The sequence below is a fragment of the Tubulanus polymorphus genome, chromosome 4, assembly GCF_964204645.1.
Source record: "Tubulanus polymorphus chromosome 4, tnTubPoly1.2, whole genome shotgun sequence".
In the NCBI taxonomy this organism is placed as follows: Eukaryota; Metazoa; Nemertea; class Palaeonemertea; order Tubulaniformes; family Tubulanidae; genus Tubulanus; species Tubulanus polymorphus.
Window position 1 is genome coordinate 12,366,292 of NC_134028.1, and position 27,187 is coordinate 12,393,478.

Genomic DNA, 27,187 nt, shown 5'->3' on the forward strand with positions numbered 1-27,187 from the left:
CACTTTCAAATTCTAATATTTGTTTTTCTAAATATATTTTTAATTTAGTTTTATTTATATCATGATGAATAATATCAATATTATCAACTTTATCTTCCATTTATTTAGAATAAAAATTACTAATTAGTAAACTTATAAGCAACAAATATAACAATAACAGTTCCACCTAAAATCCATATTATTTCATATTTCTGTTGTTCTTTACTCGGGGTATAATAATCTGATAATTTAGGTTTGTATAGATGTAATTTTTCTTTATTTGTTACTGCGTTATATAAACTCATTGCATCATCAACTGATTGAAAATCTCTATGTGAAATCTTCTGATCATATAATTCTTTGTTAATATAATCCATATAGTTTTGTCGTTTTTCTCTATATTCTTCCGCAGCTTTATTGTATTTCTCTAACGCTAAGTTATGTCTTCTTTGTTCTCCTAATGAACTATTTTTATCAATATGTTTAAATAAATAACCACCACCAGTAAATGCTAAAGCGTTAACAATTGCCGGTCCTATAATAGTTATAATTGCAGAAGCCATTTATTTAGCAAAAAAAATTATGCATTTATATGGGAGGAATATATTTTTGTTTTTCCAAATAATCAATAGTTAAATTAGATAAAGTAACTGCTAATGTTAACTTTAAAATATCATTTATATCAAATCTATCAACATTAACACTTCCCATTTTGAATACTTTTTTTAATACCATTGAATAACCAACCGTTCCAACTGATAGTAATGCACCATTATATAATCCAGTTATTATCCACTTATTATCACTCATTTATTTATCAAAAAAATTACTATCATCAAAATATTTAGTTAACTTATTTATGATTAATTCAACATTTATTTCATTACTAGTTTTATGATTATCATATATTTTGGATAATATGTTTTTGATATCTTCAATAATTCCATCTTCATTTAATTCATAATATTCTAAAGGTGATTTAATTAAATCAATTACTTTTTCTATATTATACTTTTCTTTATCAATCATTGACGCATTGTTAAATGATTTACTTTTTATATCAGTAATTACATCATTTAGTTTAATTCTCATTTCTTTACCATGTTTAAAATCAAACCCAAAACATATACTCGGTCCAACAGTTATATTCATTTATATAATGAAAAAATTACTCTTTACATCTTATAACTAATTCATAAATTACAGGGAAATTATTTAAATCAATTAAGTATCCATTATGATTTCTAATTTCTAATCTAAAATTATTAAAACGAGGAATGCATGGTTTGAAATCACATTCTGTTAAATTATAATTTATTTGCGTTCCAAATTGTTTAACATTCTTCAATGGTAAAATGTTTAGTAAACCAGAATTACATGTTGTATCTTTAGTTGCTTCAAATGTTTTTGTAGGATCGATTAAATTGCAATAAATATAAAAATGTGTAAAAGGTATTATATTTGAATTACCGTCTACGTTTCCTGTAACAATTTGTGGTTTAATTCCTAACAGTTTAGCTAAAGGTTTCCTTACCATAAATGCATGTTTGCTTTCATCATCTAACTTTATTTTAATTTTATCAGAACTATCACTTTTTATAAATCTAATTGAAAATTTATATTCACTTCCAAGTTTTAAACGAGCTCTTTTATTAATTTCTTGGGCTAATGTTTCTAAATTATATAACCCTGGTTTTAACATTAGATAAAACCATTTATTTTTATTTTTCATATGAATTGCAAAACCTCTATGTTCGAAAGTTTTATCCGATATATTATAAAAAGAATTACATAAACTTATATTTACTAATTTTAAATCAACGCAATTCTTAAATTCTCTATCTAATTGTACTAATAAATTATGAGATTTATAATTTGTAAGTTTTCTAGAATCAACAAATATTCTGTATTCTTTTAATTCTACCATTATTTATAACATAAAAAAATTACCGCTCATCACTAAAAATTAATTTTAATAAAATTTTTCCTTAATAAATGGATGAGAAGATAGCATGCGAAATTTGTGGTGAACTTCTAAGAAAAAGTAATAAGGCTCGACATATGAAAAAACATGATGAAAATTATAAACCCCCTAAAATAAACTGTCCAAAATGTAATAAATTATTCTCAAGAAATTATGTTAAAAAACATTCAGAGAAGTGTAGAATTAATGGCGCAACGGCTAATGTTGATAGTAATTCTGCTGAAGTTGAACCTGAAGTTATTTGGAAAAGACCTTTCTTATTCTATGATAAGGATAATATAAAAGATCATTTCTGTGAGCCTTGTCAAGTAAAATATAGCCCTGAAAATATAGAAGATTGGGAGAATCATCAATTTCGTAAAGCACATATAGATAAAATTTCTAATAAATTTGAAACTGAATTCAATGAAAGAAAAAATAATTTATTAGAAAAAATAAAATATGAGAAAACGTTACCAGATAATAAAGAAACAGTTGAAAAGTTAGAAAAACAATATAATGAATTAACAAGAAAAACATATTATTGTAAATATTGTAAATTGATTATTACAACAAGTAATTCAAATCTACATAATAGAACAATAAAACATAAAGAAAACGTAAGAAAATACCAAGAGCTTAATGAAGATCTATTACCAAGAAATTATAAACAAAAATGCCCACAATGTAGTTATGCGACCTTAAGGCAAGAAGGTACTGTGTTATTTTGTGTTGAATGTGGATGGCAAAAGAATTTATGGGGTGAAGAAAAAACTAGAGATTTTCTCATAGAACCAAAATTAAATTATCTAGATGAAATTTTTAAAATATTTTCTATAGAAGATCATACACCAGAATATATGCAATGGCTTGAAAAAATGAAAATAATAGAAAATAAAAATGGTGAAATAACTAAAAAAGATATTATAAAAACAATTATTCCACCAACATTTAACACAAAACAAAAGAAAATGTATTTATATTTATTATTTAACGATTATTATGAAAAACCTAAATTAACAGAAGAAGATATGGAAAATATAAAAAAAATATTTAAACAAATATTAATGTATTATTTGGAAAATAGAATAACAGATTCAATAAATTATGAATTCTTTTTAAATAAGATTGTAAATTATTTAAACCTAGATATTATAATTCCATTTGATGAATTAACAAACAAAAAGAAACAAAGAGAGCGAGATGAAATGTGGAACAAGATAGAACTTTATTTAAATGAGAAAAATGGAATGGAAGAAGAACCTGAACAATTAAATGAAAATGAAGAAGCCAATAGTGATTTCGAGTTTGATGATATAGATCCATTTTAATAACCATAAGGTAATGTTTTTATACCATCATCTGAAATATGCCTTTTATCATCAAATGGATTTAAACTAGTTTTTTCAACTTCATTAATGTACATCTCATGATCTTCTGATCTTAAACAATTCATCTTGTGTTTCATTACAATTGATTTATATAAACACTTTATATAATCTTGAAATTCTATATGTTTATCAACCACATGTTTTGTTATTCCTTTTAACTTTTTAGCTTCATGATCTTTTGTTCTGTAACTATACATTTTACTTCTTATCCCAACAAATTCAATCATTTCATCACCTCCTAATTCATCTTTAAATTTACCAGGAATCTTTTTATTATCATTGCTAAATAGTTCATGATCTTTAGGATAATTGCTAAAATCAAAATGATGTTTTAATGTTTTTAAGTCTTTTGTTATGTCATTTGTCTTGATTTTTAGTATGTAGGCGTCAGTATTGACCGCTATTAATGGAAATCCACAGTTAAATGTACCATCTTCAGTTGATAAATCATAAACATAATCTGTTGGGTTATATATTTCAAATAAATCTTTAACTTCTTCAGTTAACTCATTTTCTACATGGCTTAAATTAAAGCAATTTGGTTTAGATTTAATCAATCCAATATTCATATTGAAGCCTAATGAATTACATAATATATTTAATCCTGATATAGCAACTTTTCCTTTTTGAGCAAAGGATATTGTTTTGCGGTTTTGGAAACTTTTTGAACCATCTGCTGCATAGAATCCAATGAAGAACCATTTTCTTAAATTATTTTTTGCATTTAATACATAATCTGGAACTATCTTTTCTTTTGTCGAAGTATTACTTTTCACTATTGCATGAATATAGAATTCATCATTATATTCTATAGCAAAATCTTTAGGATTATTTACAAGTATTCTATAAACTGCTGATGATTTCATAACATCTATGATTTTGAATGTTTTATTTGGATAAACTTCTTCACAGAATTTCTTAAATCTTTCTAATAATTTTAAGTCTTGATTGCATAAATACCAACAATATTTAGTTCCACTAACATAATTATACACACCTGCTGAACCATCACCCATGAAAAATCCTTTGATAAAATATTCTTTTTCTTCTAATGTTTCGGGTTCTATATTATAAATATTATCAATTATTTCATCAAATGACATATGATTCATTCTTGGGTAAAATCTCTTATGTAATAATTCATCTCCAATTTTTATATCAATTGGTTTTATTTTATCACCATTTCGTTTAATTAAACTATGATCTTCTGTAACATCTACAAACCCTAATTTAGTTCTAACTCTATAGATTTTCTTATTTGTTTTATGCCTAATAATATTCTTTAATTTTTTCCATCCATTTCTTGTCCAAACATCCATTAAACCATTTATTTGTATTAATTCTTTTTCTCCATATGAAATATAACATTCATTTTGTTTTGGAATTATTTCTGAAATTCTTCTTACCAATATTTTATTATTACATTTTAATAATATTGGGGTGTCGGCCGTTACAGAATCGAAGTACAGAATTTCTATATGTTTTTCCCCAAACAATGGTTGTAAAACATTATAATAAAAATTATACATTAGTAATTTTGATATTTCCAAAACAGTTGAACCTATAAATATAGGTTTATTAAATTTTAATGATGTTCTTTTTAATTTTACTGCTGTTAAATAATCTTCAAACCTTTTATTTCCTAAATGTCTAGGACTTGATTGTAAATGTCTTAATCTTTCAGAATTATTTACTAATTCAATATCATTTCTATTTCTAATATTTTCACATGTTTTACCATAAAAACTATTATTCATTAATTTAAAGAAATCTTTTTCAAAATCTGTTTTTGATATGGTTCTCTGTTGAGTATTGAAATCTATATATTTTTCTAACCACTTCGATTGATTAAATTCAATATATCTATGTACTTTCTTTAATTTCATTCCTTGTTTTAGATAAAATTTTAACATTCTATAATGAACAATATAATTGTATTTATTATTTTGAGTAAGTATGAATTTTTCTGTAAAAACATGATCTTTCGGTTTTATTTTCTTCTGGTATTCACTTAAATAACTATCATCTACAGTTAAATGTTCTGGGCAATAAGGTAAGTTTCTTGTTTTAAACTTTATATTTTCAGGATATTCTAAATCAACTACAAAGAAATAACCAATTGGTGCTTCATCTTTTAAACTAATAATTGCGCTTTCCCAATCAGTTTTATCACCATTTTCAACTTCTGTTAATATAAAATTTTTATATGGTTGAGGTTGCATCATTGCCCAACCATATAAATTATTGGCGTCAATATATAATAATTTATATTCATCATTTGCTTTAAAATACCTATCTCCCATAACACCACTAATTCCACCTCTAATTGATTTTTCAAATAATAAAACCATATCTGGTTCTTTTAATAAATCTAATTCTACATTTGTATATTTTAAACCACATTGCCAGGTTAAACCAGGACTAGAGTAGCAATAACAAGGATCAACATTAAAATGATTCAAATTAACTTCTCTAAATTTTTCAAATATGTCAGCCAATATCATAACATCTGATTTCAAGTATAAATCTACTAATTCACCCTGATTTTCTACCTTAAAATGATTCCAAATATTCAATGTTCTATTAAAAACTTCATCTTTCACATACTCCTCTTTTAATTGATCATAAAATTGTTCTTTTAATAATTCTGTTACATTAAAATCATCATGTGTTTTATAAAATGAATAAGGAATTGCGCCTTTATATCTCAATAATTTAAAATCTTGTTCATTTGGATAATAATGTCGAGTTATTAAATCATTATCAACTATACTTTTTGCTAAATTATCTAATGAACTTGCTTAAAATCTATAAGAATCTAAAAATCTAATGCAACCAAATTGAAATGAAATATTATTTTCAGATGTCTTAGCTAATAGTTTAAAATCATATTTTCTTACATTTGCACCATTCATAGCATTATATTCTTCTATTTCTTGATTAATTGCGCCCAATTTTCCTGATAATTTTTTTATAAATAGATGGGTATCATAGCCCGATAGATTATGAAAAAATATTTTGTTACGAAATTAACTTTCTTAGCTTGTAAATTACAATCTTCATGAGCAGCTCCGCGGTATTTTCAATTTAAATGATCATGATCTCTAACTTTTTTATCAAATGAATATAAACGTTTTTCACAATAACAACAATGAGTTGCATAATTAAAATCAATTTCATCTTCTTTTGTCATAACTATTCTTTTATTTTTGTTTAATGATTTTGCAAAATCACTTTCTATTTCAATTATTTTGTTACAAAAATCATTCACTACATCTTCACCTCTAAGAGAAATATATTGACTTTCGTATAATTCAGGATAATTTGATTTTATGTAAATTCCATAAGCAGCAGCTCTTTGATGAACTTTTTTAATTGTGTTTATCATTGGTGGATCTTGATTTATGTCTTCATTTAATTCATTTCCTTTATCCATTGATTTTAGAAATTGCTTTTTATTGTATATTTCTTTTCTATCTTGATCAGTTAATTCTTTATTCAACGATTCAAAATCCCCATAAATAACAAATGGAACAACATTTTTAAATTTGTGATTAGTAAATTTCAACTTACAATCTTTTTTTGTTGGCATTATTAATTTTCAAAAATCTTTATTATCACATAATTCTTTATGTTTTATTAATGTATTCTCAGCCGTGAATTTAGATAAACATTTTCTACATAGATAAAATTCAAAAATCTTTATTATCACATAATTCTTTATGTTTTAATAATGTATTCTCAGCCATGAATTTAGATAAACATTTTCTACATAGATAAATTTTATGATGATGATCACTTTCTGTTCTAAAGAATAAATCAATTTGTTTTAACCACATATAATGTTCATTTTCATCTTTTTTGTAATATAACAAATATAATAATTAATAGCATTTTCATCATCATAATATTCTGTTAAATATAAAGCTTCTAATGTATAATCTTTAATATTTTCACCTTTTGTCGTTGGTAATTGCATTAATTCGAATACATTTATTTTTAAATTATTAACTTTTTCTATTTTAGGAATCATTTTTATAGTTACTGGATATTGATCAATTTTATATAATGTTTCATATTTCCGGTAATCTGTTATTCTAAAACTATGCGTAATATCTTCTGTTGGGTGTAAGCAACTAATAATTGACCATAGAAAACATTTATTATCTTCATTTTGAACATTTATTACTGCTTTTGTTGTAAATGGTAATTTGATATAACTTGATGCTTTAATATCCTTTTCTGTTGTAAAGTTTGAATCATTTTTAAACATTGTTTTACTTTTTGATGTTTTATTCATTTTTGTATTATAAACATTTAAATCTAAAAATATGATTTCATTCAATGTTAAACCAGAACCCTCAAAATATCTTTCATCAATATGACGTTTAAATTCATTAAATATTTTTTCTAACTTCTCTTTTATTTGTGTTTTTGAAATTATTTCTTCAGAGAGTGTTTGAATATCATAATCCATTTTATCTTTTGACTTTAAAAAACTTACTTTCCCAGAGATACAAATTTTTGGATATTCAACATCCGTTATCAAATCTAGTATTTTTTCTGCTATTTCATTAAATTCACAATAATCTTCTATTGCTGTACCTTTAAAAAATCTAAATATAATAGCTGCAGGACCAATTTTACTATGTAATGTTTCTAAAATTTCAATTGTATCTTTTATTTCTAGTGAATCGATATAATTTCTAACATTTTCCATGTAAGGTTTATTTGAAATGGATTTAGTTTTTGAAGTTGGTTTTTTTTACTTGTTGAGGTTTATCATCGAAATAATCTATTCCTAAAACATTATTACTCAAATTTTGATGGTGTTTTTGTGATTCGAGATGTCTTTTATAATTCCTATTACTATAAATTCATTACAAACTTCACATTTTATTTCATCCACATTCATATCATCTTATCGTTCTTTTCTTTCATTGGAATTTTCTGGAGTTTCATAATCTATTACATTTTTTATGAATTTATGATTTGCAGATTTTTCATGACGCGATTTTTGAGATTTATCAATGTATTTTTTACAATATTGACAATAATATTGATTTTCATTAACATCAATCAATTGTCTTATTCTCTCCCAATTATAAGGAAAAAAAATTACTTGTGGTGATGAGTGGGGATTACTTCCCCTTGTATATAACAAGCACGCAATCGTCCGTTCTCATCCAAGCCTCACAGCATCTATTTATCCGAGCACAGCTGACGCGCAATCACTGTACTACAGTAATAGCACGCGTGTTAATAACCGTTCTCGGTAGCACCTCGCTGTATCGATCTATCCACGCGCAGCTGTTGTTGCGCAATCACTGTACTACAGTAATAGCAAACGCGCTAATAACCGTTCTCGCTAGTGCCTAGCTGTGATGAGAGGTGTCTCGACCTCACGACCTCTGGTATGAAAGCCTACTTTTCCCATTACTTATATTTTTGTTTTTCTAAATAATCAATTGTTAAATTAGATAAAGTAACTGCTAACGTTAATTTTAAAATATCATTGATATCAAATCTATCAACATTAACACTTTCCATTTTAGATACTTTTTTTAAAAATACCATTGAATAACCAACAGTTCCAACTGATAGTAAGGCACCATTATATAATCCAGTTATTATCCACTTATTATCACTCATTTATTAATAAAAAAAAATTACTATCTTCAAAATATTTAGTTATCTTACTTATGATTATTTCAACATTTATAATATTATTAGTTTCATTTTCATATATTTCAGTTATTATTTCTTTAATATCATTAATAATAAAATCTTCACCTAATTCATAAAATCTTAAAGACTCTCTAAATAAATCGGTAATCTTTTCTACATTAAAAGTTTCTTTATCTATTGTTTTTTCAAAATCAAATGTTGTTTCATTGGAAAATGCAATATTTTTAATATGTGTATACAATTTATATCATTAATATCAAATTTCATTTCTTTCTCACGTTTAAAATCAAATCCAAAACATATACTCGGTCCTACTGGAATATTCATTTATATAATGAAAAAATTACTCTCTTCATCTTATAACTAATTCATAAATTACAGGAAAGTTATTCAAATCAATTAAATAACCATTATGATTTCTTATTTCTAATTTGAAATTATTGAAATGTGGAATACAAGGTTTAAAATCACATTCAGCTAAATTATAATTTATTTGCGTTCCAAGTTGTTTAACATTTTTTAATGGTAAAGTATTTAATATACTAGAATTACAAATTGTATCTTTAGTTGCTTCAAATGTTTTTGTAGGATCAATTAAATTGCAATAAATATAAAAGTGTGTAAAAGTCATTAAATTTGTATAAGTTTCAATACTTGAATAATCTCTATCTGGAAGAATTCCACACAGTTTAGCTAAAGGTTTTTTTACTAGAAATCTGTGTTGTTCATTAGTTAGAGTTTTCTGACTTTCGTCGAAAACCCCCTTGTAATTCTGTTGATTATTATTATTATTTACATATTCGAATACTGGTGAAACCATGCATTCAGGCAGGACACATATCAGTACAGTGGCGGCGCGCAACAATTGTTTTATTAATGAAACAACATGGTGGATGGTTGAAATCATTTTCGGCTTAAATTTATCGCGAGTTTTAGGACCTTAATGAATTTCACGAAACCGTGATTTCTAAAATGACTCAAATAATTAATTCTATCCGTAAATCAATTTACGTTGGCTACATTTCCTGAAGATTTCGGGCTCAAATCAACGTGATATGGACAGAAATTGTAGGAATTTTTCACACGTAATTTTACTTCCGCGTTCAGTTGACGACTCGGATCGATGACAACGACAGCGGAGTTAATGTATTTGAAGGTGAGAATCCGTTAACCAGGGAATGTATTAAATGATTTCTTTAATAATATGAGTATGGTAGCAAATGAGTACTCGGTGAAGCAATGATCATTGTTGGCTACGTACTTAATGCCTAGCTTTTTGGGGGAATGCGCCTAGAATAGATTTAGGCCCTAAATATAGTGGGTAGACCCAGTCAGTGGAATGCCTTAATAGCAGCTAGTTATGGCCTGGTTTACACTGAATGTGCACGACAATATATTTTGATTACGTTCTTTCCAGCTATTATTCGTGGAATGAACTGGTCACTACGGTCTTCAATTCCTTTGCGGATTCTTGCAGGAATATATTCAAACCACAGTGCGGAAATGCATGTTTCAAATTAGGCTTTTTCGACATTGACAGCCAAAGACATAACTTAACGCTCTAACTGAAGCACAACTGTGTTAGACGCTGTAAGTACTTGACGTTTTGCGTAATTGTTTTTTTTTTCTAATTCAATATTTGGATTAGTAATCAGTCGTGCTAACATACATGCAGAATTGGATTCATTGTTATTATGGGATGATAATTCATGGGCGTCAAGTGTCGACATACCCTTGATATGAAGCTTTACCAATGCCACGTGGCTTGGTGTCTATGCTCTACGAGACTGTAGTAATAGATTTTCACTACAAATTCATGATTTAAATTAGTCTCCTAAGATATTATATTTTATTTCGCTCCTCAACTAAGTAATTCTTACATTTGATTGCTAAATTACAGATTGAAAGAGGTCAGATGGCATGAAAATCGACTGTGGCTGACTAATTGGCGCGAGTAATCAAAATGCTTCAATCATCAGGGGTAGACAAATTAGCCGAAGATGAATGAAAACTTCACCATGATGATCATCAGTTGATTTTGCTGTAATTATTTGCCTGGATATATCCTTCATTTCAAAATCTGTCTTCAGTAGAATTTTTTTCATTTAAATATAAATTTATTTGACTAATTTTTATGTATTGAAGATTGAATTTGAATTGATCTTAAAACCAGAGAAAGCATTCAGAAATTTAGAAAATCCTTGACTCATAATCAAATTCTGTGAAGTCAGTTAAGGTCTTTTTGCTCGAATCAAGCCGAGGGCTCAGGTAGCTAAAACTCAATTCCTCACTAGTAATAGGAAAATGGCGCTTTCAGATCAGGAGGTCGGAGGTCGAGCTCACTAAACCTCTCTCCCTCTAAAATGAAGCCTAAATTCCCTATTACTCTTAATAATTTCATATAAATGAACATTATTTACATGAATTTCACTTATTTTAAAAACATTTATATGTTAATTACAAAAGTGTGAGTAAATTGTGAGAAATAATTCATATTTTAACAGATTTCGAATAAAAATATAAGTAAAATAAATGGATAATTAAAAGAATATAAAAGTGTGAGTAAAGTGTGAGTGAAATAACTCATTTCATACCAGAGTACGAGACACCCGTCACAACTTTCATGGTGATATTCAATTAATTAAAATTAAATTATTTTTTGCTTTTTTTCTAAAATATTAATCCATTTTTCTTATGTCAATTTTGGAATTTCAGAAGTATTTTCATTTTTGATATGAATTTTATTTGATTTCTTATACCAACTACACCCAATCAAAATACAATTACAAATCCAGCTGTAAAATATAGATATTTATCAAATATTCTATTATAAGAAGGAGTAGAAATAACAATATTTTCACCATTTTTATTACTTATTTTTTCTTTTACAGCTTTTTTATATTCTTGTGATTTAATTCCTAATTCCTAATTGCCGAGACCATTCAATTTGTTTCGGAGTTCTCGGTTTTTTCTTCACTTCTTCCACCTTGTTCATTTATTATAGAAATATTTTTACTTTCAATATTTGAAAATGTTATAACTCCAGTTGATAATAATGTCATAAATCCACCTAATTGAAATGATAAATATCCAATCCATTTATTTAATTCAGTCATAACTAAATAATCATTATTTAAATCAGCATATAATCTATTTTCATCTTGAATTGGCAGCATATAATTACATAATTTACTATAACCTTTTACTACATTTTCTGATATCGCATCATTAATTCTAGCTGTTCTCACGGTTTCATAAATCTTAAATAATCTAATGATTTCATCTGATTTCATTGTATTTAATTCATTATAAGTTAAATTTTTACCGATAAAATTTTTACATTTTCCTGGCGCTAATAATATTTCTAATTGATGTTTGCAATAAAGATAATATTCATAATTATTATTTGTTGTAACATTTATTTAAAGCACCATCATCTGGAGTTAATTTTGTTTCTGTTATTCCTAAATCATCTAAAGTTTTTTCAATTGGAACATCACCATTTTTAGATCTTATTTTCTTTTCACCTCCCATTTATATAACAAACAAATTAGTTGTGTTGTTGCAACTAGAATTCCACTAGAATGTAACTAGAATTCAACTAGATTAACAAGCTAGTTGAAATATTGTTGTTTTTATTTATTTCTTGTTAAATCTAGTTGATTTTTGTTTCAACTACTAACAACTAGAATTCAACTAGAATGTAACTAGAATTCAACTAGATTAACAAGCTAGTTGAGTTTAAATAAATTCATATTTAAATGGGTGTTGTAATCTAAATAGTAATTTTGATCTTTTATTATTTTTTAATTTATCCATATATTCATTATGTAAATCATGTGGAATAATATCATTTTCCTCAAGCGCATTTTTCATCGATTTTCTATCTTTGTTATAAAATAAAACTAGAAATCTTATTTTCTCCCAAAAATCTTTAACAATTGAATTATATTTTTGATTTAAAACCCATGTTGTCATCCCAAAATGTCTCCCAGAGAAAGCTAAATAACATAACTCACTCTCTCTAATTTTTGAATCATGTAGATTAGCACAATCATCTATAATGAATAATGTATTTGATCCTTTATAAATATCAATTGCTATTTCAATACAATTATCTAAATTTTCTATAACTGTTTTAGGATCTAATATAATAAATTTATTATTTCTAGTAATATTTCTATCATAAGTTTGATAAAATTCATATGTTGGACAAAATAATACTTTATTATCAAAATAGTTTTTATAAATAATTTCTAATAAATTTAATATAAAATAAGTTTTTCCACAATTTGTTACGCCAGAAATTAACATATTATGAGGTTCAAATATAAATAATTCCTTATTCATTTATATATTTTTAATTTTTTCTTGATAATATCCATTCATTACATTTATCTGGCCATCCAACCCATTTTACTAAAGAATATTTTTTTCTTTTAACAGTTTTTGTTTTTAATACTTTTTCAATTTTATATTCTTGTTCTGGATTTTCAGTAGTTAAACTCAATTCTTCTTCATAAAAATACCCATCAACTTCTTCACCATCTAAATCTTCTAATTTATAGACATATGGTTTTGTTGTTATTACCTTTTTTATTTCCCTAGTAAAATTTCGATCGTATCGTTTATCAAATATCTTTTTATATTTAGAAATTCTCTTATCTAATTTATCTTGTTTTACTTGGTGCCATATATTTTTTACAGAAGAATAAGCAACCGAACTCTCAGGGTTGTAACATAGATCTCTTAAATATTGTTCTTTAGTATTAGGAGTTTTTTTATCCCCCATTTATATATCGTTAATTTTAACTTTATATTTCTAATATTGAATACTTTCTAATTAATATTTCTAATATTGAATACTATCTAATTGAGAATTTACAATATTTAATTGCGCGTCAGATATAATATAAATGTGCATTTTGAAATTTAAATTTAATTTAAATTAAAAATTTAAATTTAATTTAAACTTTTCTTTTTCATGAATAATTGTATTCCATCTTTAGTGTTCTGTAGTTTTTCCCCAGAACCATGTTATAAATTATCTTCAGTTGTTCTGAAATCTAACCATAATGCATATTTATTGCCGGTATAATAATCACTTTGATTAATATTACAATTTTCAGATGATTTTACTTTTTCATTCATAAAATGTTTTCTAATTTCTGGCCATTGATCTATCTTCTCATTCCTTGACAAAATATTTTATTTGCTTTTCCTTCGATAGTTATTTCTACTTTTCATATTTCAGGATTATAATAATTATCAACATTTATTGCGCCATTAGAATATGTTGCAATGGTAAAAAAATATTAATACGCCTTTAATAGATCTTCTTGGGAAGTTAATATTCTCATTAATTATTTCATCATTTGCATTAATAGTTACAGTTTTAAATTTATCAATATAATCATATAATAATGAAAATCCTTGATTGTATTGAGTTTGAATTGAGTTAGCAATATTTTCATCAGTTACTGTATCATATTCTAAACATATATTCGATAATTTATAACCCATATCTTTAACAACGCTAGATAATACAATTTCATTTACAGGAGCGAATGTTATTTCGAATATAACATCTTCTTGAATTGCGTATTTATATAAAGGTGCATTATTATTTATCAATTCAAAATCTAATGGAATTTTATATTTGCTTCCATAAATCTTTTTAATCAAATTATCTTCGTCATTAGTTACTACTGCATTTATGGCTTCAGATCTTAATTTATTTTGGTTTCTGATTGGATGCCTTGAAATATCATATTATTTCTATTTTCTTTAGTTAACCATAAATCTTTATAATGCGTAAATAAATTATAATCATCTAATGAGAAAAATGTTTCTGGACCAATCTTTATAGTTAATTTTTTAATCAAATATCTTCCAACATTATCATCAACATAATTATTATTATTACCAGTTACTTTTATATCAGCTGATAAATAGATACTATTTGGAATATAAAAAGTATTTTGTGTTAATCTAGGGATTCTAACATATAAAGTTTCATCGGGATTAATATTAGAAGGATTATGAGTAATTATATGATGTGATCTTTCTGCTTTAATAGCATTAGATATTCTAGAATTCTTAGAAGGACTTATATAACTCCCACTCATTTATTTAACAAAAAATTAATTATTTGTTTTTTTATCAAATTCACTAACCCAAAAATAATTGCACTTACAACTGTAATTAAAAATAAAATAATATGTTCAGCAGCAAAGTTAAGAATATTCCCAGCAGATTTCAATATAAAACCAACAATTGATGCAATAACTCCGGGTAATGCTGCAGCAGATTTTTTAGATAGTTCCCATAAATATTTTGCTAATTTTTTTAAACCATCCTTAACTTTATCTTGTATAGAATTATTATCATTCGGGGGTTTATCTGGTTTATTTGGAGTAGGAGTAGATTTTAATGAATTTGATATGGCTAAACCAATTGTTGTAAATACCATAGTTACAGCTGTTAGAATTGAAAGAATTGTTATACCTTCTAACTTAAATAATAATTTTATTCTATCAAGTAACCCATTTTGTAAAAGTTTTTCAGTTTGAACTTCGGTTGATTTAAGTTTACTAGTTTTGGAATTAATAACTTCTTTAGGAATTGTTTCTGGTTCTAAATTTTCATTAATTGTCTTCAAAAAATCATCATTTCTTCATTTAAATTCTATTCTATCTAGAGTTATCTCTTCTTCTGTAACATCAGTTATAACATAATTATTGATTTTCTTAATTCTAGATTGTTCTAATTTAATTAAAGTTGATTTTGTTATTATTTTATCAAGACTTTTATTAGAAGATATCTTAGAATAATAATCATCTTTCAAATGCCAATAATAATCACCATTTAAATATTTCAAATCTTTCACTAAATAATTCATACCTTAATTTGTTATACTGAAACCAGATTTTTTTAATGTTGGTTTAAATTTATCAGTTAATTCTTCATATTCTAATTCTTTTTTTAATAACCCTGGATTTTCATTTTCAATATCCAATCTTGAACGTGCTTTATTAACATATTCATTAGTATCAGGTCTTACTAAATTAGAATTATGTGCTGTTTCATTATCGTTACTAAAACTTGTTTCATCAAAATCAGGTGGTTGTTCATCACTTATACCAGGAGCGTCATCTAAAGGATCCAATGGAATATCTACTTTTGCCATTTATATAATAAAAAAATTTAAAATATAATATTCCTCCGATTACAATTCCTATACAAGTTATAGCTAATTTAGCATTTTCATGGGATTTATCATCATCATTTAGTTTAATTATTTCACCGTGTGGGTGCCATATCACCATTATCATGTTGAATATTGTGCCGTACGGCACCATCTTCTGATGTATTATAATCTTTTATTTTAGAATCATTATTTAATTTAATATTCTTAGTTTTAGTTTCTGTTGATTGAATATGTTTTTTATTTTTTTAACCTTCCATTAATTTTGGAGCAGTAATAATCTTTTTATTTATATCATTCAATCTTAATTAGATTATTATAACCAATTATATTTTTCCATCGTTAATACAAAATCATTAGAAATAATTAATAGATTAGGGCCTATACAATAATTTAATCTTATATGTGATTTATCTAAATAATTTTGATATCTTACAATGTTTTCTGGAATCGATCTATTTTTATCATTATGAATTGAATCTTCAAATAATAGTTTGAATTGTTTCTGTGTATCAAATGATGTATTTAAATTTCCAATTATTGGGGATCTTGTTTCAACTTGTGCACCTAAAATACATATCAAATAAGTTCTAATAGATTGATTTATTCTCTGTATTCCAGCTTTAGTAAAACCTTCACTATTTTCTAAAATGAAATTAATCCAACCATTATTATTATCAATTTTATAATTATGATAAGCTATAATCAATATGCATATAATCAATTATTTTTATTTCATACTGTTCACCAATACCTTGCAATTTACCATGAGCTCTAAAATCGGATTTAATATTCATATTAAATTCATTACATATTTTATAAAACTTAGATAGATTAATATTATTGTTTAATTCTTTAAAATATTTAGATCCAGGCAAAGGACATTCTAATTCATTTAATATAATTCTAATTTGAAAATATGTGTGAAATCTAAATATTGTGTGAATTAATTTTAATTCAGAATAATTTAAATTTTTATCTAAGTTATTTAAATGATCATTCCAACTTATACCACAACCAGTTGTTGCACAATAAACAGCAAAATTTAGTTGATTCTGCCAATATTTCATATATGATTTTACATTATATATATGATATTCATCTCGAGTAAAAGTAACTTCATATGTATTAAATATATTTTCCATTTTAGAAATAAAGAACTAAAGAACTGTGATTCAGTAACATAAATTTCTAAATCAGTTAATGAATTTAAAACAAAATTTTTATATGTAATATTTTTGTTAAAATCTATTGCAGGAATATTATATTTAATTGATTTATTATATTGGAAAGCTTTTGGAAACCCCATTTATATAATAAAAAAATTAATAATCAATTAATTCTTTTAATAATTTATCTTGTTCTTCAACTGTTATATGGCCATTTAAACTTATTATATAATCTAGTGTATTTTTCAATGTATTAATTTCTTTTATATTAGTTTTAATTTTTTCTTTATTACTTTTTATATTTAATTTTTAACTTATACCAGTTAAAACACTTGACCTTAAACCTAACACGCCAATTGATATAGCTAAAGGTGTTAATGGACTGAATATTGCTAGAAATGTTATTACAGAACTAAATGTAATTGAACCACTAATAATAAAATAATATATAATTTTAATTTTTAAATATTTTTCTTTTTTATCTTTAAATCACTTTCGAATTCTAATATTTGTTTTTCCAAATATATTTTTAATTTAGAATTATTTATATTCTGAGGAATAATACCAATATAATCAACTTTATCATCCATTTATTTAGCAAAAAAATTACTAATTAGTAAATTTATATGCTACAAATATAACAATAACTGTTCCATTTAAAATCGGAATTATTTCATATTTCTGTTGTTCTTTACTTGGGGTATAATAATCTGATAATCTAGGTTTGTATAGATGTAATTTTTCTTTATTGGTTACCGCGTTATATAAACTCATTGCATCATCAACTGATTGAAAAACTCTATGTGAAATCTTCTGATCATATAATATCATATAATTCCTTGTTAATATAATCCATATAGTTTTGTCTTTTTTCTCTATATTCTTCTGCAGCTTTATTATATTTTTCTAATGCTAAGTTATGTCTTTTTTTGTTCTGATAATGAACTATTTTTATCAATATGCTTAAACAAATAACCACCACCAGTCAATGCTAAAGCGTTAACAATTGCCGATCCTATAATAGTTATAATTGCACAAGCCATTTATTTAGCAAAAAAATTATGCACTTCTTATATGGGAGGAATATATTTTTGTTTTTCCAAATAATCAATAGTTAAATTAGATAAAGTAACTGCTAATGTTAATTTTAAAATATCATTTATATCAAATCTATCAACATTAACACTTCCAATTTTAAATACTTTTTTTAATACCATTGTATAACCAACAGTTATATAATCATTATATAATCCAGTTATTATCCACTTATTATCACTCATTTATTAATTTAAAAAAATTACCATCTTCAAAATATTTAGTTATCTTAGTGATGATTATTTCAACATTTATTTCATTACTAGTTTCATTTGTATATATTTCAATTATTATTTTTTTAATATCATCGATAATAAAATCTTCATCTAATTCATAAAATCTTAAAGATTCTCTTATTAATATTAGTAATCTTTCCTACATTTAAAGTTCCTTTATCTATTGTTTTTTTCATACTCAAATGTTGTTTCATTAGAAAATACAATATTTTTAATATGTGTAATTACATCAGTAATGTTAAATTTCATTTCTTTCTCACGTTTAAAATCAAATCAAAAACATATGCTCGGCCCAACAGTTATATTCATTTATATATCAAAAAAATTACTCTTTACATCTTATAACTAATTCATAAATTACAGGAAAGTTATTCAAATCAATTAAGTATCCATTGTGATTTCTTACTTCTAATTTGAAATTATTGAAATGTGGAATACAAGGTTTAAAATCACATTCAGCTAAATTATAATTTATTTGAGTTCCAAATTGTTTAACATTCTTCAATGGTAAAATATTTAATATACTAGAATTACAAATTGTATCTTTAGTTGCTTCAAATGTTTTTGTAGGATCAATTAAATTACAATAAATATAAAAGTGTGTAAAAGTCATTAAATTTGTATAAGTTTCGATACTTGAATAATCTCTATCTGGAAGAATTCCAGACAGTTTAGCTAAGGGTTTTCTTACTAGAAATCTATGTTGTTCATTAGTTAACTTTATTCTTACTTTATTCGAACTATTACTTTTAATAAATTTAATTTCAAATCTAGCAGCTGCACCCATTTTTAAACGAGCTCTTCTATTAATTTCTTGCGCTAATGTTTTTAAATTATATAATCCTGGTTTTAGATGAGGATGAACCCATTTATTCAAATTTCTAACATGAATTTTAAAAGCTAAATGATCAAGAATTTTATTCGATATATTATGAAAAGAATTACATAAACTTACATAAACTAATTTCAAATCTACATAATTCTTAAATTCTCTATTTATTTGTATTAGTAAATTATGTGATTTGTAATTTGTAAGTTTTCTAGAATCAACAAATATTCTGTATTCTTTTAATTCTACCATTATTTATAACATAAAAAAATTACCGCTCATCACTAAAAATTAATTTTGATAACATTTTTCCTAAATAAATGGATGAGAAGATTTTGTGGTGAACTTCAAAGAAAAAGTAATATGGCTCGACATATGAAAAAACATGATGAAAATTATAAACCCCCTAAAATAAACTGCCCAAATTGTAATAAATTATTCTCAAGAAATTATGTTAAACAACATTCAGAGAAGTGTAAAATTAATGACACAACGGTTAATGTTGATAGTAACGAAATGAAACGAAAGTAATAGTGATTCTGTTGAAGTTGAACCTGAAATTATTTGGAAAAGACCTTTCTTATTCTATGATAAGGATAATATAAAAGATCATTTCTGTGAGCCTTGTCGAATAAAATATAACCCTGAAAATATAGAGGATTGGGAGAATCATCAATTTCGTTAAGTACATATAGATAAAATTTCTAATAAATTTGAAACAGAATTCAATGAAAGAAAAAATAGTTTATTAGAAAAGATAAAATATGAGAAAACGTTACCAGATAATAAAGAAACAGTTGAAAAGTTAGAAAAACAATATAATGAATTAGTAAGAAAAACATATTATTGTAAATATTGTAAATTGATTATTACAACAAGTAATTTAAATCTACATAATAGAACAATAAAACATAAAGAAAACGTAAATAAATACCAAGAGCTAAATGAAGATCTATTACCAAGAATTGATAGAAAAAATGCCCACAATGTATTTATGAGTACTTTAGACAAGAAGGTCCTGTGATATTTTGTAATGAATGTGGATGGCAAAAGAATTTATGGGGTATTGAAAAAACTAGAGATATTCTTATAGAACCAAAATCAAAATATCTAGATGAAATTTTCAAGATATTTTCTATGGAAGATCATACACCAGAATATAAGCAATGGCTTGAAAAAAAAGGAAAATGATAGAAAATAAAAATGGTGAAATAACTAAGAAAGATATAATAAAAACAATTATTCCATCAACATGTAACACAAAAGAAAAGAAAATGTATTTATATTTATTATTTAACGATTATTATAAAAAAACCTAAATTAACAGAAGAAGATATGGAAAATATAAAAGAAACATTCAAAAAAATATTAAGAAATTATGTGGATAATAAAATAACAGATTCAATTAATTATGAATTCTTTTTAAATAAGATTGTAAATTTTTTAAACATCGATATTATAATTCCATTTGATGAATTAACGAACAAAAAGAAACAAAGAGAGCGAGATGAAATGTGGTACAAGATAGAACTGTATTTAAATGAGAAAAAATGAAATGGAGGAACCTAAATAAATTATACAAGAACAATTAAATGAAAAAGAAGAAACCAATAGTGATTTCGAGTTTGATGATATTGATTTTATGTATTAATAACCATAAGGTAATGTTTTTATTCCATCATCTAAAATATGCCTTTTATCATCAAAAATTATGCACTTCTTATATGGGAGGAATATATGTTTTTTTTCCAAATAATCAATAGTTGAATTAGATAAAGTAACTGCTAATGTTAATTTTAAAATATCATTTATATCAAATCTATCAACATTAACACTTCCAATTTTAAATACTTTTTTTAATACCATTGTATAACCAACAGTTCCAACTGATATTAAGGCACCATTATATAATCCACTTATTATCCACTTATTATCACTCATTTATTAATAAAAAAAAATTACCATCTTCAAAATATTTAGTTATCTTAGTGATGATTATTTCAACATTTATTTCATTACTAGTTTCATTTGTATGTATTTAGGGTTTCTGACTTTCGTCGAAAACCCTCTTGAAATTCTGTTGATTATTATTATTATTATATATTTTCCGCCGATTTCGTCAAATAAAATTCATCTTCATTCAGATTCGGCAACTGACAGCTTCGAAACGAAATGTATAAATTGATACTGTAATAACGGTCTCTCTGAACCAACAGATTGTCTGAATGTACTTTCCATCCTATTTAAAACTTAAAATTACTTATTAGGTTACTGTAAATAAAGAATTGAATTGAATTGTTAGACAACAAGCACTGGCGAATAACAGTTTGTGACGTCATTTAGTAAGTAAATAAAGGAGGGCTCCGAGAATTTCCAAATCACGGGGGACAATACTGGGTTAGACCATTCAACCAAAAAGACGATTGCTCCGTTAATATCCAAATCATCTCATTTTATTTTTTCCATCGAATACCCGGTAATTAATTTTTCCTTTCGATCACATGCATCCAGAAAACCCGTTATCGCTGCTTTGCAGCTATATTTCAATTATTATTTTTTTAATATCATCGATAATAAAATCTTCATCTAATTCATAAAATCTTAAAGATTCTCTAATTAATAATAGTAATCTTTTCTACATTTAAAGTTTCTTTATCGATTGTTTTGTCATACTCAAATGTTGTTTCATTAGAAAATACAATATTTTTAATATGTGTACTTACATCAGTAATGTTAAATTTCATTTCTTTCTCACGTTTAAAATCAAATCCAATGGTACAAGATAGAACTTTATTTAAATGAGAAAAATGAAATGGAGGAACCTAAACAAATTATACAAGAACAATTAAATGAAAAAGAAGAAACCAATAGTGATTTCGAGTTTGATGATATTGATTTTATGTATTAATAACCATAAGGTAATGTTTTTATTCCATGATCTAAAATATGCCTTTTATCATCAAATGGATTCAAACTGGTTTTTTCAACTTCAATAATGTACATCTCGTGATCTTCTGATCTTAAACAATTCATTTTGAGTTTCATTCCAATTGAGTTATATAAACACTTAATATAATCTTGAAATTCTATATGTTTATCAACCACGTGCTTTGTTATTCCTTTTAACTTTTTAGCTTCATGATCTTTTGTTCTATAACTGTACATTGTACTTCTTATCCCAACAAATTCAATCATTTCATCACCCCTAATTCATCTTTAAACTTACCAGGAATCTTATTATTATCATTACTAAATAATTCATGATCTTTGGGATAATTGCTAAAATCAAAATAATTTTTTAATGTTTTTAAGTCTTTTGTTATATCATTTGTCTTGATTTTTAGTATAAAAATGGTGAAATAACTAAGAAAGATATAATAAAAACAATTATTCCACAACATGTAACACAAAAGAAAAGAAAACGTATTTATATTTATTATTTAACGATTATTATAAAAAACCTAAATTAACAGAAGAAAATATGGAAAATATAAAAGAAACATTCAAAAAAATAATAAGATATTATGTGGATAATAGAATAACAGATTCAATTAATTATGAATTCTTTTTAAATAAGATTGTAAATTTTTTAAACATCGATATTATAATTCCATTTGATGAATTAACGATCAAAAAGAAACAAAGAGAGCGAGATGAAATGTGGTACAAGACAGAACTGTATTTAAATGAGAAAAAATGAAATGGAGGAACCTAAATAAATTATACAAGAACAATTAAATGAAAAAGAAGAAACCAATAGTGATTTCGAGTTTGATGATATTGATTTTATGTATTAATAACCATAAGGTAATGTTTTTATTCCATCATCTAAAATATGCCTTTTATCATCAAAAATTATGCACTTCTTATATGGGAGGAATATATGTTTTTTTTCCAAATAATCAATAGTTGAATTAGATAAAGTAACTGCTAATGTTAATTTTAAAATATCATTTATATCAAATCTATCAACATTAACACTTCCAATTTTAAATACTTTTTTTAATACCATTGTATAACCAACAGTTCCAACTGATATTAAGGCACCATTATATAATCCACTTATTATCCACTTATTATCACTCATTTATTAATAAAAAAAAATTACCATCTTCAAAATATTTAGTTATCTTAGTGATGATTATTTCAACATTTATTTCATTACTAGTTTCATTTGTATGTATTTAGGGTTTCTGACTTTCGTCGAAAACCCTCTTGAAATTCTGTTGATTATTATTATTATTATATATTTTCCGCCGATTTCGTCAAATAAAATTCATCTTCATTCAGATTCGGCAACTGACAGCTTCGAAACGAAATGTATAAATTGATACTGTAATAACGGTCTCTCTGAACCAACAGATTGTCTGAATGTACTTTCCATCCTATTTAAAACTTAAAATTACTTATTAGGTTACTGTAAATAAAGAATTGAATTGAATTGTTAGACAACAAGCACTGGCGAATAACAGTTTGTGACGTCATTTAGTAAGTAAATAAAGGAGGGCTCCGAGAATTTCCAAATCACGGGGGACAATACTGGGTTAGACCATTCAACCAAAAAGACGATTGCTCCGATAATATCCAAATCATCTCATTTTATTTTTTCCATCGAATACCCGGTAATTAATTTTTCCTTTCGATCACATGCATCCAGAAAACCCGTTATCGCTGCTTTGCAGCTATATTTCAATTATTATTTTTTTAATATCATCGATAATAAAATCTTCATCTAATTCATAAAATCTTAAAGATTCTCTAATTAATAATAGTAATCTTTTCTACATTTAAAGTTTCTTTATCGATTGTTTTGTCATACTCAAATGTTGTTTCATTAGAAAATACAATATTTTTAATATGTGTACTTACATCAGTAATGTTAAATTTCATTTCTTTCTCACGTTTAAAATCAAATCCAATGGTACAAGATAGAACTTTATTTAAATGAGAAAAATGAAATGGAGGAACCTAAACAAATTATACAAGAACAATTAAATGAAAAAGAAGAAACCAATAGTGATTTCGAGTTTGATGATATTGATTTTATGTATTAATAACCATAAGGTAATGTTTTTATTCCATGATCTAAAATATGCCTTTTATCATCAAATGGATTCAAACTGGTTTTTTCAACTTCAATAATGTACATCTCGTGATCTTCTGATCTTAAACAATTCATTTTGAGTTTCATTCCAATTGAGTTATATAAACACTTAATATAATCTTGAAATTCTATATGTTTATCAACCACGTGCTTTGTTATTCCTTTTAACTTTTTAGCTTCATGATCTTTTGTTCTATAACTGTACATTGTACTTCTTATCCCAACAAATTCAATCATTTCATCACCCCTAATTCATCTTTAAACTTACCAGGAATCTTATTATTATCATTACTAAATAATTCATGATCTTTGGGATAATTGCTAAAATCAAAATAATTTTTTAATGTTTTTAAGTCTTTTGTTATATCATTTGTCTTGATTTTTAGTATAAAAATGGTGAAATAACTAAGAAAGATATAATAAAAACAATTATTCCACAACATGTAACACAAAAGAAAAGAAAACGTATTTATATTTATTATTTAACGATTATTATAAAAAACCTAAATTAACAGAAGAAAATATGGAAAATATAAAAGAAACATTCAAAAAAATAATAAGATATTATGTGGATAATAGAATAACAGATTCAATTAATTATGAATTCTTTTTAAATAAGATTGTAAATTTTTTAAACATCGATATTATAATTCCATTTGATGAATTAACGATCAAAAAGAAACAAAGAGAGCGAGATGAAATGTGGTACAAGACAGAACTTTATTTAAATGAGAAAAATGAAATGGAGGAACCTAAACAAATTATACAAGAACAATTAAATGAAAAAGAAGAAACCAATAGTGATTTCGAGTTTGATGATATTGATTTTATGTATTAATAACCATAAGGTAATGTTTTTATTCCATCATCTAAAATATGCCTTTTATCATCAAATGGATTCAAACTAGTTTTTTCAACTTCATTAATGTACATCTCGTGATCTTCTGATCTTAAACAATTCATTTTGTGTTTCATTACAATTGAGTTATATAAACACTTAATATAATCTTGAAATTCTATATGTTTATCAACCACGTGCTTTGTTATTCCTTTTAACTTTTTAGCTTCATGATCTTTTGTTCTATAACTGTACATTGTACTTCTTATCCCAACAAATTCAATCATTTCATCACCCCCTAATTCATCTTTAAACTTACCAGGAAACTTTTTATTATCATTACTAAATAGTTCATGATCTTTGGGATAATTGCTAAAATCAAAATAATGTTTTAATAATTTTAAGTCTTTTGTTATATCATTTGTCTTGATTTTTAGTATGTAGGCGTCCGTATTTTTTAGGATTAATGGGAACCCAGAATTGAATGTTCCATCATCTGTTGATAAATCATAAATCATAATCATAATCTATTGGGTTATATTTTTCAAATAAATCATTAACTTCTACTGTTAATTCTTTTTCTACATGCCTTAAATTAAAACAATTTCGTTTAGATTTAATTAATTCAATATTCATATTAAAACCTAATGAATTTCATAATATATTTAACCCTGATATAGCAACTTTTCTTTTCTGCGCAAAGGTTATCTTTTTATCCTTTGTAAATTTTTTTGAACCATCTGCAGCATAGAATCCAATGAAGGACCATTTTCTTAAAAATTATTTTTTGCATTTAATACATAATCTGGAACTATCTTTTCTTTAGTTGAAGTATTACTTTTATCTATTGCATGAATATAGAATTCATTATTATATTTTGTAGCAAAATCTTTAGGATTATTTACAAATATTCTATAAACCGCGGATGATTTCATATGATCCACGATTCTAAATATTTTATGTGAATAAACTTGTTCACAGAATTTCTTAATTCTTTCTAATAATTTCAAATCTTGATTGCATAAATACCAACGATATTGCGTGCGATTAACATAATTATACACACCTGCTGAACAATCTCCCATAAAAAATCCTTTGATAAAATATTCTTTTTCTTGTAATGTTTCGGGTTCTATGTTATAAATATTATCAATTATTTCATAAAATGACATATGATTCATTCTTTGGAAAAATGTTTTATGTAATAATTCATCTCCAATTTTTATATCAGTTGGTTTTATTTCATCACCGTTTAATTAAACTATGATCTTCTTTAACATCTACAAACCCTAATTTAGTTCTAACTCTATAGATTTTCTTATTTGTTTTATGCCTAATAATATTCTTTAATTTTTTCCATCCATTTCTTGTCCAAACATCCATTAATTCATTTATTTGTATTAATTCTTTTTCACCATATGAAATATAACATTCATTTTGTTTTGGAATTATTTCTGAAATTCTTCTTACCAATATTTTATTATTACATTTTAATAATATTGGGGTGTCAGCTGTTACAGAATCAAAATATAAGATTTCTATATGTTTTTCCCCAAAAAGTGGTTGTAAAATATTATAATAAAAATCATACATTAATAATTTTGATACTTCTTAAACAGTGGAACCAATGAATATAGGTTTATTAAATTTCATTGACGTTCTTTTTAATTTCACTGCTGTTAAATAAT